The 18,759-nt window shown below is 38.0% G+C and overlaps 2 pseudogenes; both read right to left on the minus strand.

Annotated features, from left to right (window-relative positions):
- Positions 1-13,894: 13,894 nt before the first annotated feature.
- On the minus strand, positions 13,895-14,682 carry LOC146937305 (adenylate isopentenyltransferase 5, chloroplastic pseudogene; annotated as a pseudogene).
- Positions 14,683-16,703: 2,021 nt separating this feature from the next.
- Positions 16,704-17,657, minus strand: LOC146937306 (transcription initiation factor IIB-2 pseudogene; annotated as a pseudogene).
- Between the last annotated feature and the right edge of the window lie 1,102 nt (positions 17,658-18,759).

Raw genomic sequence — 18,759 nt, forward strand, 5'->3', positions numbered from 1 at the left:
TTTTTGGAGGTGCTGGACTGTCACAGCTCGTTAGGCGAGCTAGGCAACAGAACAGGGGGTCCTGCTCGCCCCCAACTTGCCACAGCGAGAATCTACTTGCCACAGCGAGTTAGCCTACTCGCCTAGGCGAGTGAACAGTGCAGCAGTGCACTATTTTGCTCGCCTAAGGCCCCTTTTGTTATACTTCGAGCCCGTTTTCTTTATGCAGTCTTTTGCACAAGTAAACCCCTCAAACAAGACTCCAAGGCATAGGTTTTTAAAATGTTATCTTGAAATCAAAGCAAGTATTTAACTATATAGTAAAGCATGACATATGAGAGAAGTATTAGATTTACACGCGGGTAACAAATTGTACATAAAGTAAGGGAATGAATATAGAGGCTCGCCCTAGCTTGTCGAGAACTAGATAGCTATGTATGAAATTATTTATGTCTAGACGTGGACGATTATATATCATATTCAAATATAAAGTTTAAACAACTAGTTGGTGACGTGTCTCTTGCGATCCACATTAGGTTGGTCTCAAGGGGTTTCCATAGGTGGAACGGGATTAGCCATAAGGGGCCCACATGTCAGTTTGGGAGTACCGTTGGATATACCTTAGATAGGTTTTCTTCGGTTAGTTAGGGATTGTGCTCGGGTTTACTCCACCCCGAGGCTCTCCATAAAATGAACTAAGATATTATTATTGTTCAACGCTAACTCCTAACTTAATTATATTTGGTTATGAGACGATGTTATATACGTTCTAGTATATGTAGTAGAGCAAGTAAAGATAGATGTGTCGATGAAGATCTTAGGATTCCCCTAACCGTCCGGCTTAGTATCGTGTCATGAATATGTTTCATGTAGGCCTCGATACGTAGAGTGTATCTTGGCATTGTGGTCTTAGCTTACCATTTTGCCGCCATGACAAGTATAGAGATATCAAGACCTATAACAAGTTAAGAAGAATCTTATGATGGCCTTAGAATGCACGACCGTCTAAGTATGCAAGTTCCTCACACACGTATAATCAACCATCAGGTTGTAAAGTAGACACGTGATAACCGTAGGTTTTCCCCAAGGTTGTCACTAGCCTAGGGTTAGATAGATCTCACTGAGACATTATGTCTCATCCCTCTCCTTATTTGTTCAGGTTCACAGGTCTCTCGTGGAAAAGGTAAAGAAAAAGCTTTGGATTGATCGTGTTTGCGTGGAACCAACTCGGTGTTGGACTAGTTGATGCATATGTTATATTATGAGTTGTGTTGTTACGAACTTTTGTAACTAGACTTGTACGTCAAACTTTGGTGTGTAATAATGTAACATATGACTTTGGATGTCGTTGTATCTTGACTCTCGACTTGATATCATTTCTATATTGTATAATTAATGTATCCAATATCAGTTTTAGCGCACATTTGAATATTCTAGACACTTTCAAATTGGGTGTTACAATTTGGTATCAGAGCAGGTCGTTTCAGATCGTGCTTTGGGTCATTAAGAATAAAATCCAAGTAGTGGTTCTTTTTGAGTTTAGGATGTTATCCTCATTGTTATATTTGGTTGAAATTGATCACTTTGACTTAAATATGATAGTTAGAGCGAGAATGTCCGGAGCACGAAGAAGACGAGGCCGGCCAAGAGTTAATCAGAATATGGAGGAGAATGTTAACCCTGATGCGAATATGTGGGCGCAGATGATGCAACAAAACCAACAGATGATGCACTTGATGCAACAGCAGATTCATCAGAATGCTTAGTCCCAACAACAATGGGCTGCAGCTTTGCAACAAGGTTCGGGAGTGCATCAACAGCATCCACCACCTCCAGTAGTTGGGAATTTGGCTTTCCGAGAGTACAATCAGAGTCATCCTCCAGAGTTCGATGGTCGTGTAGAACCACAAGACGCAAAGAGGTGGATTAAGCATATGGAAAAGATTTTTCGTATGCCTGATTGCACTGAGGAAGAAAATGTAATCTTTACGACTAATCAATTCCGTGGTTAGGCAGAAGATTGGTGGGAGACGGCTCAACGCCACATGAGGACCAGTGGCATGCAGATGAACTGGGATAACTTCAAACAAGTAATGTTAGAGAAGTATCTCTCAGTGACATACAAAGTCCATAAGGAGCAGGAATTTCTTCACTTGAAGCAGGGTAGTATGTCGGTGACAGATTTCACCAGTAAGTTTGAAGAGTCGTCTCAATACTCTACTCATAATGAGTATGCAGGTAATGAGATGTGGAAGATGAATCAGTATAAGAATGCTTTGAGGGGCGAACTTTATGCGGTGGTCAGTCAACAGAGGTTGACTAATTTTGATGAAATGGTGCATAAAGTTTGGAGGCTGAAAGAGGATTTGACAAAGCTGTTAAAGAAGGTACCATAACATTTGATAGAAGGAGAAGCAACTTTGCTGATAGACATCATGAAAAGTTGAAGCCGAAGGGGTCCCCATAGAAAGGGAAGCAGTCGGGTTCATTCAAATCTTATCCGACTTGCAAGAAATGCGGAAAGGCACATATGGGAGAATGCAAGCTGGGTGACAACTCTTGTTATACTTGTGGTCAAACAGGACATTATATGTCAAATTGTCCGAATAAACTCTTTTGCTCTTCCTTCTCTCTAGAATTGTTACCACTACTCTTCACCAAACATGATTCTTCACTCCAATCTTCTCTTAATCCTTCACTAAGTTAGAGACTAAGCAAGAATAGAGATATACCAAGGTGTTGGTAAGAAAGTTGGAAGCAAGCTTCTCCAAAATAGACTTCTCTTATCTAGAGAAATCCTTCCTAGAGTTTTGTTGTCAAGAGCTAGAGTCTTGAGCTTATTTTCCTCTTAAACAAGGTGAGTTCCTAGTTAGTTTCCAACCATGGGATCATGTGATTATGCTTGTGAGAGAAAAATAAACTTTTAAAGTTTATACATAGAGAATAGTTACTCTTTTTCATGTCATGCTCACTATACATGTAAATACTTGTTCTATGATTATTTTCCAGGTTCTATATGATCATTAGAGTCATGATATGCCTTGGGATGCTTGGTTTTGAGGATTTTGGGTCAAAAACACCATTTTTGGAGGTGCTGGACTGTCGCAGCTCGTTAGGCGAGCTAGGCAACAGAACAGGGGGTCCTGCTCGCCCCCAACTTGCCACAGCGAGAATCTACTTGCCACAGCGAGTTAGCCTACTCGCCTAGGCGAGTGAACAGTGCAGCAGTGCACTATTTTGCTCGCCTAAGGCCCCTTTTGTTATACTTCGAGCCCGTTTTCTTTATGCAGTCTTTTGCACAAGTAAACCCCTCAAACAAGACTCCAAGGCATAGGTTTTTAAAATGTTATCTTGAAAGCAAAGCAAGTATTTAACTATATAGTAAAGCATGACATATGAGAGAAGTATTAGATTTACACGCGGGTAACAAATTGTACATAAAGTAAGGGAATGAATATAGAGGCTCGCCCTAGCTTGTCGAGAACTAGATAGCTATGTATGAAATTATTTATGTCTAGACGTGGACGATTATATATCATATTCAAATATAAAGTTTAAACAACTAGTAGGTGACGTGTCTCTTGCGATCCACATTAGGTTGGTCTCAAGGGGTTTCCATAGGTGGAACGGGATTAGCCATAAGGGGCCCACATGTCACTTTGGGAGTACCGTTGGATATACCTTAGATAGGTTTTCTTCGGTTAGTTAGGGATTGTGCTCGGGTTTACTCCACCCCGAGGCTCTCCATAAAATGAACTAAGATATTATTATTGTTCAACGCTAACTCCTAACTTAATTATATTTGGTTATGAGACGATGTTATATACGTTCTAGTATATGTAGTAGAGCAAGTAAAGATAGATGTGTCGATGAAGATCTTAGGATTCCCCTAACCGTCCGGCTTAGTATCGTGTCATGAATATGTTTCATGTAGGCCTCGATACGTAGAGTGTATCTTGGCATTGTGGTCTTAGCTTACCATTTTGCCGCCATGACAAGTATAGAGATATCAAGACCTATAACAAGTTAAGAAGAATCTTATGATGGCCTTAGAATGCACGACCGTCTAAGTATGCAAGTTCCTCACACACGTATAATCAACCATCAGGTTGTAAAGTAGACACGTGATAACCGTAGGTTTTCCCCAAGGTTGTCACTAGCCTAGGGTTAGATAGATCTCACTGAGACATTATGTCTCATCCCTCTCCTTATTTGTTCAGGTTCACAGGTCTCTCGTGGAAAAGGTAAAGAAAAAGCTTTGGATTGATCGTGTTTGCGTGGAACCAACTCGGTGTTGGACTAGTTGATGCATATGTTATATTATGAGTTGTGTTGTTACGAACTTTTGTAACTAGACTTGTACGTCAAACTTTGGTGTGTAATAATGTAACATATGACTTTGGATGTCGTTGTATCTTGACTCTCGACTTGATATCATTTCTATATTGTATAATTAATGTATCCAATATCAGTTTTAGCGCACATTTGAATATTCTAGACACTTTCAAATTGGGTGTTACAATTTGGTATCAGAGCAGGTCGTTTCAGATCGTGCTTTGGGTCATTAAGAATAAAATCCAAGTAGTGGTTCTTTTTGAGTTTAGGATGTTATCCTCATTGTTATATTTGGTTGAAATTGATCACTTTGACTTAAATATGATAGTTAGAGCGAGAATGTCCGGAGCACGAAGAAGACGAGGCCGGCCAAGAGTTAATCAGAATATGGAGGAGAATGTTAACCCTGATGCGAATATGTGGGCGCAGATGATGCAACAAAACCAACAGATGATGCACTTGATGCAACAGCAGATTCATCAGAATGCTTAGTCCCAACAACAATGGGCTGCAGCTTTGCAACAAGGTTCGGGAGTGCATCAACAGCATCCACCACCTCCAGTAGTTGGGAATTTGGCTTTCCGAGAGTACAATCAGAGTCATCCTCCAGAGTTCGATGGTCGTGTAGAACCACAAGACGCAAAGAGGTGGATTAAGCATATGGAAAAGATTTTTCGTATGCCTGATTGCACTGAGGAAGAAAATGTAATCTTTACGACTAATCAATTCCGTGGTTAGGCAGAAGATTGGTGGGAGACGGCTCAACGCCACATGAGGACCAGTGGCATGCAGATGAACTGGGATAACTTCAAACAAGTAATGTTAGAGAAGTATCTCTCAGTGACATACAAAGTCCATAAGGAGCAGGAATTTCTTCACTTGAAGCAGGGTAGTATGTCGGTGACAGATTTCACCAGTAAGTTTGAAGAGTCGTCTCAATACTCTACTCATAATGAGTATGCAGGTAATGAGATGTGGAAGATGAATCAGTATAAGAATGCTTTGAGGGGCGAACTTTATGCGGTGGTCAGTCAACAGAGGTTGACTAATTTTGATGAAATGGTGCATAAAGTTTGGAGGTTGAAAGAGGATTTGACAAAGCTGTTAAAGAAGGTACCATAACATTTGATAGAAGGAGAAGCAACTTTGCTGATAGACATCATGAAAAGTTGAAGCCGAAGGGGTCCCCATAGAAAGGGAAGCAGTCGGGTTCATTCAAATCTTATCCGACTTGCAAGAAATGCGGAAAGGCACATATGGGAGAATGCAAGCTGGGTGACAACTCTTGTTATACTTGTGGTCAAACAGGACATTATATGTCAAATTGTCCGAATAAACTCTTTTGCTCTTCCTTCTCTCTAGAATTGTTACCACTACTCTTCACCAAACATGATTCTTCACTCCAATCTTCTCTTAATCCTTCACTAAGTTAGAGACTAAGCAAGAATAGAGATATACCAAGGTGTTGGTAAGAAAGTTGGAAGCAAGCTTCTCCAAAATAGACTTCTCTTATCTAGAGAAATCCTTCCTAGAGTTTTGTTGTCAAGAGCTAGAGTCTTGAGCTTATTTTCCTCTTAAACAAGGTGAGTTCCTAGTTAGTTTCCAACCATGGGATCATGTGATTATGCTTGTGAGAGAAAAATAAACTTTTAAAGTTTATACATAGAGAATAGTTACTCTTTTTCATGTCATGCTCACTATACATGTAAATACTTGTTCTATGATTATTTTCCAGGTTCTATATGATCATTAGAGTCATGATATGCCTTGGGATGCTTGGTTTTGAGGATTTTGGGTCAAAAACACCATTTTTGGAGGTGCTGGACTGTCGCAGCTCGTTAGGCGAGCTAGGCAACAGAACAGGGGGTCCTGCTCGCCCCCAACTTGCCACAGCGAGAATCTACTTGCCACAGCGAGTTAGCCTACTCGCCTAGGCGAGTGAACAGTGCAGCAGTGCACTATTTTGCTCGCCTAAGGCCCCTTTTGTTATACTTCGAGCCCGTTTTCTTTATGCAGTCTTTTGCACAAGTAAACCCCTCAAACAAGACTCCAAGGCATAGGTTTTTAAAATGTTATCTTGAAAGCAAAGCAAGTATTTAACTATATAGTAAAGCATGACATATGAGAGAAGTATTAGATTTACACGCGGGTAACAAATTGTACATAAAGTAAGGGAATGAATATAGAGGCTCGCCCTAGCTTGTCGAGAACTAGATAGCTATGTATGAAATTATTTATGTCTAGACGTGGACGATTATATATCATATTCAAATATAAAGTTTAAACAACTAGTAGGTGACGTGTCTCTTGCGATCCACATTAGGTTGGTCTCAAGGGGTTTCCATAGGTGGAACGGGATTAGCCATAAGGGGCCCACATGTCACTTTGGGAGTACCGTTGGATATACCTTAGATAGGTTTTCTTCGGTTAGTTAGGGATTGTGCTCGGGTTTACTCCACCCCGAGGCTCTCCATAAAATGAACTAAGATATTATTATTGTTCAACGCTAACTCCTAACTTAATTATATTTGGTTATGAGACGATGTTAGATACGTTCTAGTATATGTAATTGAGCAAGTAAAGATGTGTCGATGACGATCTTAGGATTTCCCTAACCGTCTGGCTTAGTATCGTGTCATGAATATGTTTCATGTAGGCCTCGATACGTAGAGCGTATCTTGGCATTGCGGTCTTATCTTACCCCTTTGCCGCCATGACACATATAGAGATATCAAGACCTATAACAAGTTAAGAAGAATCTTATGACGACCTTAGAATGCACGACCGTCAAAGTATGCAAGTTCCCCATACATGTATAATCAACCGTCAGGTTGTAAAGTAGACACGTGATAACCGTAGGTTTTCCCCAAGGTTGTCACTAGCCTAGGGTTAGATAGAACTCACTGAGACATTATGTCTCAGCCCTTTCCTTATTCGTTCAGGTTCACAGGTCTCTCGTGGAAAAGGTAAAGAAAAAGCTTTGGATTGATCGTGTTTGTGTGGAACCAACTCGGTGTTGGACTAGTTGATGCATATGTTATATTATGAGTTGTGTTGTTACGAACTTTTGTAACTAGACTTGTACGTCAAACTTTGGTGTGTAATAATGTAACATATGACTTTGGATGTCGTTGTATCTTGACTCTCGACTTGATATCATTTCTGTATTGTATAATTAATGTATCCAATATCAGTTTTAGCGCACATTTGAATATTCTAGACACTTTCAAATTGGGTGTTACAATTTGGTATCAGAGCAGGTCGTTTCAGATCGTGCTTTGGGTCATTAAGAATAAAATCCAAGTAGTGGTTCTTTTTGAGTTTAGGATGTTATCCTCATTGTTATATTTGGTTGAAATTGATCACTTTGACTTAAATATGATAGTTAGAGCGAGAATGTCCGGAGCACGAAGAAGACGAGGCCGGCCAAGAGTTAATCAGAATATGGAGGAGAATGTTAACCCTGATGCGAATATGTGGGAGCAGATGATGCAACAAAACCAACAGATGATGCACTTGATGCAACAGCAGATTCATCAGAATGCTTAGTCCCAACAACAGTGGGCTGCAGCTTTGCAACAAGGTTCGGGAGTGCATCAACAGCATCCACCACCTCCAGTAGTTGGGAATTTGGCTTTCCGAGAGTACAATCAGAGTCATCCTCCAGAGTTCGATGGTCGTGTAGAACCACAAGACGCAAAGAGGTGGATTAAGCATATGGAAAAGATTTTTCGTATGCCTGATTCCACTGAGGAAGAAAATGTAATCTTTACGACTAATCAATTCCGTGGTTAGGCAGAAGATTGGTGGGAGACGGCTCAACGCCACATGAGGACCAGTGGCATGCAGATGAACTGGGATAACTTCAAACAAGTAATGTTAGAGAAGTATCTCTCAGTGACATACAAAGTCCATAAGGAGCAGGAATTTCTTCACTTGAAGCAGGGTAGTATGTCGGTGACAGATTTCACCAGTAAGTTTGAAGAGTCGTCTCAATACTCTACTCATAATGAGTATGCAGGTAATGAGATGTGGAAGATGAATCAGTATAAGAATGCTTTGAGGGGCGAACTTTATGCGGTGGTCAGTCAACAGAGGTTGACTAATTTTGATGAAATGGTGCATAAAGTTTGGAGGCTGAAAGAGGATTTGACAAAGCTGTTAAAGAAGGTACCATAACATTTGATAGAAGGAGAAGCAACTTTGCTGATAGACATCATGAAAAGTTGAAGCCGAAGGGGTCCCCATAGAAAGGGAAGCAGTCGGGTTCATTCAAATCTTATTCGAATTGCAAGAAATGCGGAAAGGCACATATGGGAGAATGCAAGCTGGGTGACAACTCTTGTTATACTTGTGGTCAAACAGGACATTATATGTCAAATTGTCCGAATAAACTCTTTTGCTCTTCCTTCTCTCTAGAATTGTTACCACTACTCTTCACCAAACTTGATTCTTCACTCCAATCTTCTCTTAATCCTTCACTAAGTTAGAGACTAAGCAAGAATAGAGATATACCAAGGTGTTGGTAAGAAAGTTGGAAGCAAGCTTCTCCAAAATAGACTTCTCTTATCTAGAGAAATCCTTCCTAGAGTTTTGTTGTCAAGAGCTAGAGTCTTGAGCTTATTTTCCTCTTAAACAAGGTGAGTTCCTAGTTAGTTTCCAACCATGGGATCATGTGATTATGCTTGTGAGAGAAAAATAAACTTTTAAAGTTTATTCATAGAGAATAGTTACTCTTTTTCATGTCATGCTCACTATACATGTAAATACTTGTTCTATGATTATTTTCCAGGTTCTATATGATCATTAGAGTCATGATATGCCTTGGGATGCTTGGTTTTGAGGATTTTGGGTCAAAAACACCATTTTTGGAGGTGCTAGACTGTCGCAACTCGTTAGGCGAGCTAAGCAACAGAACAGGGGGTCCTGCTCGCCCCCAACTTGCCACAGCGAGAATCTACTTGCCACAGCGAGTTAGCCTACTCGCCTAGGCGAGTGAACAGTGCAGCAGTGCACTATTTTGCTCGCCTAAGGCCCCTTTTGTTATACTTCGAGCCGGTTTTCTTTATGCAGTCTTTTGCACAAGTAAACCCCTCAAACAAGACTCCAAGGCATAGGTTTTTAAAATGTTATCTTGAAAGCAAAGCAAGTATTTAACTATATAGTAAAGCATGACATATGAGAGAAGTATTAGATTTACACGCGGGTAACAAATTGTACATAAAGTAAGGGAATGAATATAGAGGCTCGCCCTAGCTTGTTGAGAACTAGATAGCTATGTATGAAATTATTTATGTCTAGACGTGGACGATTATATATCATATTCAAATATAAAGTTTAAACAACTAGTAGGTGACGTGTCTCTTGCGATCCACATTAGGTTGGTCTCAAGGGGTTTCCATAGGTGGAACGGGATTAGCCATAAGGGGCCCACATGTCACTTTGGGAGTACCGTTGGATATACCTTAGATAGGTTTTCTTCGGTTAGTTAGGGATTGTGCTCGGGTTTACTCCACCCCGAGGCTCTCCATAAAATGAACTAAGATATTATTATTGTTCAACGCTAACTCCTAACTTAATTATATTTGGTTATGAGACGATGTTAGATACGTTCTAGTATATGTAGTAGAGCAAGTAAAGATAGATGTGTCGATGACGATCTTAGGATTCCCCTAACCGTCCGGCTTAGTATCGTGTCATGAATATGTTTCATGTAGGCCTCGATACGTAGAGTGTATCTTGGCATTGTGGTCTTAGCTTACCATTTTGCCACCATGACAAGTATAGAGATATCAAGACCTATAACAAGTTAAGAAGAATCTTATGATGGCCTTAGAATGCACGACCGTCTAAGTATGCAAGTTCCTCACACACGTATAATCAACCATCAGGTTGTAAAGTAGACACGTGATAACCGTAGGTTTTCCCCAAGGTTGTCACTAGCCTAGGGTTAGATAGATCTCACTGAGACATTATGTCTCATCCCTCTCCTTATTTGTTCAGGTTCACAGGTCTCTCGTGGAAAAGGTAAAGAAAAAGCTTTGGATTGATCGTGTTTGCGTGGAACCAACTCGGTGTTGGACTAGTTGATGCATATGTTATATTATGAGTTGTGTTGTTACAAACTTTTGTAGCTAGACTTGTACGTCAAACTTTACTGTGTAATAATGTAACATATGACTTTGGATGTGGTTGTATCTAAACTCTCGACTTGATGTCGTTTCTGTATTGTATAATTAATGTATCCAATATCAGTTTTAGTGCACATTTGAATATTCTAGACACTTTCAAATTGGGTGTTACAATTTGGTATCAGAGCAGGTCGTTTCAGATCGTGCTTTGGGTCATTAAGAATAAAATCCAAGTAGTGGTTCTTTTTGAGTTTAGGATGTTATCCTCATTGTTATATTTGGTTGAAATTGATCACTTTGACTTAAATATGATAGTTAGAGCGAGAATGTCCGGAGCACGAAGAAGACGAGGCCGGCCAAGAGTTAATCAGAATATGGAGGAGAATGTTAACCCTGATGCGAATATGTGGGAGCAGATGATGCAACAAAACCAACAGATGATGCACTTGATGCAACAGCAGATTCATCAGAATGCTTAGTCCCAACAACAGTGGGCTGCAGCTTTGCAACAAGGTTCGGGAGTGCATCAACAGCATCCACCACCTCCAGTAGTTGGGAATTTGGCTTTCCGAGAGTACAATCAGAGTCATCCTCCAGAGTTCGATGGTCGTGTAGAACCACAAGACGCAAAGAGGTGGATTAAGCATATGGAAAAGATTTTTCGTATGCCTGATTCCACTGAGGAAGAAAATGTAATCTTTACGACTAATCAATTCCGTGGTTAGGCAGAAGATTGGTGGGAGACGGCTCAACGCCACATGAGGACCAGTGGCATGCAGATGAACTGGGATAACTTCAAACAAGTAATGTTAGAGAAGTATCTCTCAGTGACATACAAAGTCCATAAGGAGCAGGAATTTCTTCACTTGAAGCAGGGTAGTATGTCGGTGACAGATTTCACCAGTAAGTTTGAAGAGTCGTCTCAATACTCTACTCATAATGAGTATGCAGGTAATGAGATGTGGAAGATGAATCAGTATAAGAATGCTTTGAGGGGCGAACTTTATGCGGTGGTCAGTCAACAGAGGTTGACTAATTTTGATGAAATGGTGCATAAAGTTTGGAGGCTGAAAGAGGATTTGACAAAGCTGTTAAAGAAGGTACCATAACATTTGATAGAAGGAGAAGCAACTTTGCTGATAGACATCATGAAAAGTTGAAGCCGAAGGGGTCCCCATAGAAAGGGAAGCAGTCGGGTTCATTCAAATCTTATTCGAATTGCAAGAAATGCGGAAAGGCACATATGGGAGAATGCAAGCTGGGTGACAACTCTTGTTATACTTGTGGTCAAACAGGACATTATATGTCAAATTGTCCGAATAAACTCTTTTGCTCTTCCTTCTCTCTAGAATTGTTACCACTACTCTTCACCAAACTTGATTCTTCACTCCAATCTTCTCTTAATCCTTCACTAAGTTAGAGACTAAGCAAGAATAGAGATATACCAAGGTGTTGGTAAGAAAGTTGGAAGCAAGCTTCTCCAAAATAGACTTCTCTTATCTAGAGAAATCCTTCCTAGAGTTTTGTTGTCAAGAGCTAGAGTCTTGAGCTTATTTTCCTCTTAAACAAGGTGAGTTCCTAGTTAGTTTCCAACCATGGGATCATGTGATTATGCTTGTGAGAGAAAAATAAACTTTTAAAGTTTATTCATAGAGAATAGTTACTCTTTTTCATGTCATGCTCACTATACATGTAAATACTTGTTCTATGATTATTTTCCAGGTTCTATATGATCATTAGAGTCATGATATGCCTTGGGATGCTTGGTTTTGAGGATTTTGGGTCAAAAACACCATTTTTGGAGGTGCTAGACTGTCGCAGCTCGTTAGGCGAGCTAGGCAACAGAACAGGGGGTCCTGCTCGCCCCCAACTTGCCACAGCGAGAATCTACTTGCCACAGCGAGTTAGCCTACTCGCCTAGGCGAGTGAACAGTGCAGCAGTGCACTATTTTGCTCGCCTAAGGCCCCTTTTGTTATACTTCGAGCCGGTTTTCTTTATGCAGTCTTTTGCACAAGTAAACCCCTCAAACAAGACTCCAAGGCATAGGTTTTTAAAATGTTATCTTGAAAGCAAAGCAAGTATTTAACTATATAGTAAAGCATGACATATGAGAGAAGTATTAGATTTACACGCGGGTAACAAATTGTACATAAAGTAAGGGAATGAATATAGAGGCTCGCCCTAGCTTGTTGAGAACTAGATAGCTATGTATGAAATTATTTATGTCTAGACGTGGACGATTATATATCATATTCAAATATAAAGTTTAAACAACTAGTAGGTGACGTGTCTCTTGCGATCCACATTAGGTTGGTCTCAAGGGGTTTCCATAGGTGGAACGGGATTAGCCATAAGGGGCCCACATGTCACTTTGGGAGTACCGTTGGATATACCTTAGATAGGTTTTCTTCGGTTAGTTAGGGATTGTGCTCGGGTTTACTCCACCCCGAGGCTCTCCATAAAATGAACTAAGATATTATTATTGTTCAACGCTAACTCCTAACTTAATTATATTTGGTTATGAGACGATGTTAGATACGTTCTAGTATATGTAGTAGAGCAAGTAAAGATAGATGTGTCGATGACGATCTTAGGATTCCCCTAACCGTCTGGCTTAGTATCGTGTCATGAATATGTTTCATGTAGGCCTCGATACGTAGAGTGTATCTTGGCATTGTGGTCTTAGCTTACCATTTTGCCACCATGACAAGTATAGAGATATCAAGACCTATAACAAGTTAAGAAGAATCTTATGATGGCCTTAGAATGCACGACCGTCTAAGTATGCAAGTTCCTCACACACGTATAATCAACCATCAGGTTGTAAAGTAGACACGTGATAACCGTAGGTTTTCCCCAAGGTTGTCACTAGCCTAGGGTTAGATAGATCTCACTGAGACATTATGTCTCATCCCTCTCCTTATTTGTTCAGGTTCACAGGTCTCTCGTGGAAAAGGTAAAGAAAAAGCTTTGGATTGATCGTGTTTGCGTGGAACCAACTCGGTGTTGGACTAGTTGATGCATATGTTATATTATGAGTTGTGTTGTTACAAACTTTTGTAGCTAGACTTGTACGTCAAACTTTACTGTGTAATAATGTAACATATGACTTTGGATGTGGTTGTATCTAAACTCTCGACTTGATGTCGTTTCTGTATTGTATAATTAATGTATCCAATATCAGTTTTAGCGCACATTTGAATATTCTAGACACTTTCTAATTGGGCGTTACAAAAGGGGTACTACCCACCTTAAACTTATTCCCAGATGAAAATAGGGCAACAAATTTTAATTTTTATTTTGTGGGGAAGACAACTAAGTTATGCTTAGTGTGAAAACTAATTTTTATAATCCAATGAAAATACAAAAAATTCTTTTTATATTATTTTTGCCCCAAAATTTCAAACACCATAGGTGCATGCTTCCCATTTTCATTTGATGCAAATGTTTATATATAATCTTTTACCCTTGAAAGGGCATCAAAGACTACCGTAGAGTCAATTTTATACACTATCGATCCAAGCATATGAGTGATATTCTCGATCTTCAAGAGTTGATTTTTAGCCAATATGCAAGTGTTGTGTTATGTTTTTCTGATAGCTTCGTTCAATATCGTTTCCTTTTGAGCATCATCAATGTCGTTTTTCTTTTCTATCTCAAAAAAAGAATCAAGCTCAGAAACCCCAATAGCCCTTCTAATTCCCTTTGAGTTGTCTGCCCCGGGTACAAAATATTCTCGAATCTCATCAACCATCTCTGCGTCAACCATTTCGTTAACTCCTTTGCCTATATATTGAAATGGAGTAGGCAAAGACACATCTATCCAAATGAAAAAACAATCATATTTTTAAAGAAATGCAATGGTTGGGTCCTCAATTAATCTTTTTTAGATAAGAATTGAACCCTCTTATAGTAATCGGTAGGAGTCAATAGCCAATTATGAGATCGTGGGATTCAAGCACGTGCTTGCAAAAATCATTCATAGTAAAGTTATATTCAGGATCATCAATGATGCCTAATATGTGATGCGTAATCGAACAACGTTCAAATTCCGGTACCTTTATTTGTGACAATATGAAGACCCTTATAAACTTGAATTTTGTCTGAGTTGATGATTTCAACGGGGTAATGAGTACCCAAGTTTATGGAAAGTTTAGCTCTCCCAGTTCCTGTGGCATTGAATATGAATAAAACCTTGTTCCTCTTTTCATCTAGGGTTGAGGTAGTGAAAGCCATGAGACTTTTTGGATGTAAAGAAAAAGCAACACATTAAAAATAATAAAAATTAGTAAAAAGTAAATTTGAACTAAAATTGAAATGCACTATTTCTAGCTATCTTCTTAGTAAGGGAGTATGTTATACCAAAAAGAGGGTTTATTGAAACTCTTTTATTAGAGTAGAACTTGTTTGTGAATAATGTGTGAGTAAACTTACAGTTTTTTTTTGTTTTGGTGATGATAGAAGTACTCAACTATGAAGGAGTAAGTTAGCAACCCTACTCCCACTTGGTTTTTACTAAAAAGTCTATTGTGTCTTTAACAAAACTACTTTAATGAATGGGTATTACTGTAATTTACCTTGTAATGTTTTTTTTATGGAATAATTTTTTTTTAACGTGACAGCAACCTCGTACATGACCCACGGTTTCGTTGGATCCTCCTTCAGTTCTTCTCAACGTGCAATGGCAGCACGTTAATTTTTCAGCAATTTATGGCAAAAATTTTGATTTCAAAATTGTTGATAATTAGTGTCTTTTTTCAGGTATCCTTAAAAATGTAAAATTAAAAACATAACAAATGGTTTTTGTCTTCAAGAGAAAAATAGTGAAGTTGTGTAGTTTCACTGGATGAGTTAATAGCATTGGAAAATTGCTGTATAAACATGTTATGTTATAAGGCTGAAAAACACATGTGAAAGATGAAAGAAAATAGAACCAACTGCAGTTAACTACCGAGGAAAACTTCTGCAGTTAACTAACGAGGAACTTAAAACCTGAAATTAAATAAGAAATACCCTAAGTTTTTACTTAATTAAATTTAATTCTTTAATAAGGAAATATTTGTAATTATTTGTAATTATCAAAGAGGTTTTTCTGAATAAAAATGTAGATTTTTTTTTGGTACAAAAAAAAAATGTAGATTAATATAAACAAATAAAAATAGAACACCCTAATAATAAAATATTCTTAATCTTGACCAATATATATTCTTAATATTTATTCTTAATAGTGCTCTTGCCTCATGGTAGTAAACTAACGATGGAGTCGACAATATTATGAAGAAAAGATTTCAGAAAGCAATTTCATTGTGTTATATAAACATATATTTTGAAAAATTAATTGAAGAAAATGTGTGATCTAGTGACAAGATTGGTATACAGGTGCCCAAATCATGATTGAATTTATGCTGCAAGAAGTTGAAAATGTTTATAGGATGAAAATATTCAACTTCTGCTAATTCGTTTATTTTCGTCGACAAATATGTCGTACCATTCATAATTTCCCATATAATTATTTTAATTAGAGATGAATAATATCTGAAATATTATAAAGTAATACCAGGTTAGTCAAACCTATGAATAATGATAGACATCAATGAAATGAATTACAAATATTTCCTTATTAAAGAATTAAAATTAATTAAGGGAAAACTTAGGTGTATTTCCTTATTTAATTTCAGGTTTTAAGTTACTCGATAGTTAACTGCAGAAGTTTTCCTCGGTTGTTAACTGCAGAAGTTTTCATCGGTAGTTAACTGCAGCCGGTTCTATTTTCCTCGGCAGTTAACTGCAACTGCCGAAGGGTATTTTCGTATTTTACATGTGTTTTTCAGCCTTATAACATGTGTATACAGCAATTTTCATAGCATTGAGTGAAAAAGCCACATTGTACAGTCGTACGAGAAACGACAACGTTTTGTAATGAAAGTCAAAAAGAGTTTTTTTGTTTTAATTAATTAAAAGTAATTTACAACACTACCCTTGCATCTAAAACTGGTTGAATAATAGTAAGTTGGTATTTTAGTAAGTGACAAGTGGGAGTAGGGTTGCTAACTTACTCCTTCATGTTTTTGGGTGGGAGTAAGTTAGCAGCCCCCTATATTATATATATATATATATATATATATATATATATATATATATATATATATATATATATATATATATTAGTTATTAAGAGACGCTTTCATTTCAAACAAAAAGTATACAAAAGTTCAATAAATCCAATACAACAATTTCAACTTTCAATGACATGTAGGTTATTTAATATCACCAGTACTATTATGTTTCAAAGGTTGCAAGTTCTTCAGATCCTCTTCTTTCGCATACCAGATTGGTATTATCTTTGAAACATGGGGATATAGATCCTTGTATGCGTTCCTAATGGTTCCTTCCGAAACTCCTGTAGCAACTGATACATCTTTCAGGGACTTTTTATCATCTGAAAGCTGAGTTATGATGTATATAACTGCTGCAGCAATTGATATGGGACTTCTCCTTATATCAAATTCTTCTGATTTCTGAACAGATTCCTGAGCAGCTTTAACAGCTTGATCATTCATACCAAGATTAGAACAAAATCGTCCCATAAAGTCCCCAACATGAATTACTGCCATTTCAACAGATTGACCACCACTCTCCAAACCCAGTTGTTTCACTATGTATTCTTTTGCGCGGACAATTTCCTTCTTGGTGGCTCCATTGGCAATTAAGCAAATTTCCTTTACAGTGCGTGGCTTGTCTTCTTGTCGACAAGCAATGTAGAGGCAAGCAGCCAATAATGCCTCCTGATTTCTTCCCTTACTAGACTTCTGATCTTCAACCCGCTTATATATCTCATTAGCTCGGTCCTTAATGGTCGGAACCAATCCTAACCTCTCAGCCATAATATCAATAGTTTGGAACGCAAGGATCAATGCTAGATCGGGATTAGAACCACGATTCGGCTCACTACCAAGAGACGATGAGAGAAAATCATCGGGTGATCCATTTGGCTTAGCAATGATGGTGGAGAGACCACCATCGGTGAGGATAGGGTTACTTGGACCACCGTTATTGCCATATTCATTAGCGAAGTTTTGCCACTCAGAGGTTTCATCGATGGAGTGAGATCCCAAGACAAGACCACACTCCGAACAGACTATTTTGCCAGCGGAGTGGTCAAACACCACATCTGTCGCTTGCTTGCAGTCTCTGCAAAACGCATCGAACATGGTTCCGAGATTCGCTCTCTAGGGTTTCAAGAAGAAAATGATTTTTGCAAAAAGAACAAGAGAATGAAATATGCTATATATTGCTCTCAAAGAAAACATGGAATATATTATAATATAGTGTTGGTAGTGATTATTATTAATTAAAATAATATTTAGTCTTTCTCAAGAGAGAAGATAGGAAAAACAATAAAAAAAAAATATCCTTTTAATTTTTGGTCAAATCAAAAAATAATCGGTATGTAGTAACTATTAAATTTATTAACTAATATTGCAGTCAAAAATATTTAAATATTAATATTATTTACCTACTATAAATGTGAATATAACCTTATATTTTTTGAGGAATGTGAATATAACCTTACAGAAATTATTTAATAAAATTATTTTTGGTCAAATCGAAAAATAATTGGTATGTAGCAACTATTAAATATATTAACTAATATTGTAGTCAAAAATATTTAAATAATAATATTATTTACATACTATATTGTAGTCAAAAATATTCAAATAATAATATTATTTACACACTATAAATGTTAATATAACCTTATATTATTTAATAAGAACCGTAAGAAATTTAAGAATAAGATTTTTTTTTTTGATAAGCAAGGAAAGAGGACAGGCATCAGGAGACATCATCGACATCCCAACTAGGTTGGCACCACGAGATACCTCCATCCTATGCCTCCAATCTTGAAAAATTTACTAAAAAAGGGGGAAAATAAATTTACAAAAGGAAGGGGGAGTATACCAAAACCCTCCAAAAAAAAACAGCTAAAAACAGAAAAAGAAACAGAAAAACAACAAAACAGCCCAAAAATAAATTAAGGGAATCTATAATTAGGTAACCCACATCTGACCCTAAAAAAAAACAATCTTCACCTCATCTGGAAGAAGAGTTCGAGAGAAAATTCATTGAGCAGACGATTGAGTGTCACCCCGTGCACAGGATTTGGATGGCTGCTTTGATAAGATGTGTTGTACCTTAAGTTTCTGTTTCTGATTTCGTGTAAGAACAGGCATGAAACCATCAGTTGCTTCAGCTGCTGATCTTGCATCATAAGCACGGACTCGTTCCCACAAATCTAAACCATGCTGGATA

This window comes from Medicago sativa, chromosome 3 (genome assembly GCF_051527215.1).
Source record: "Medicago sativa cultivar Bolivia chromosome 3, Bolivia_mono, whole genome shotgun sequence".
NCBI lineage: Eukaryota > Viridiplantae > Streptophyta > Magnoliopsida > Fabales > Fabaceae > Medicago > Medicago sativa.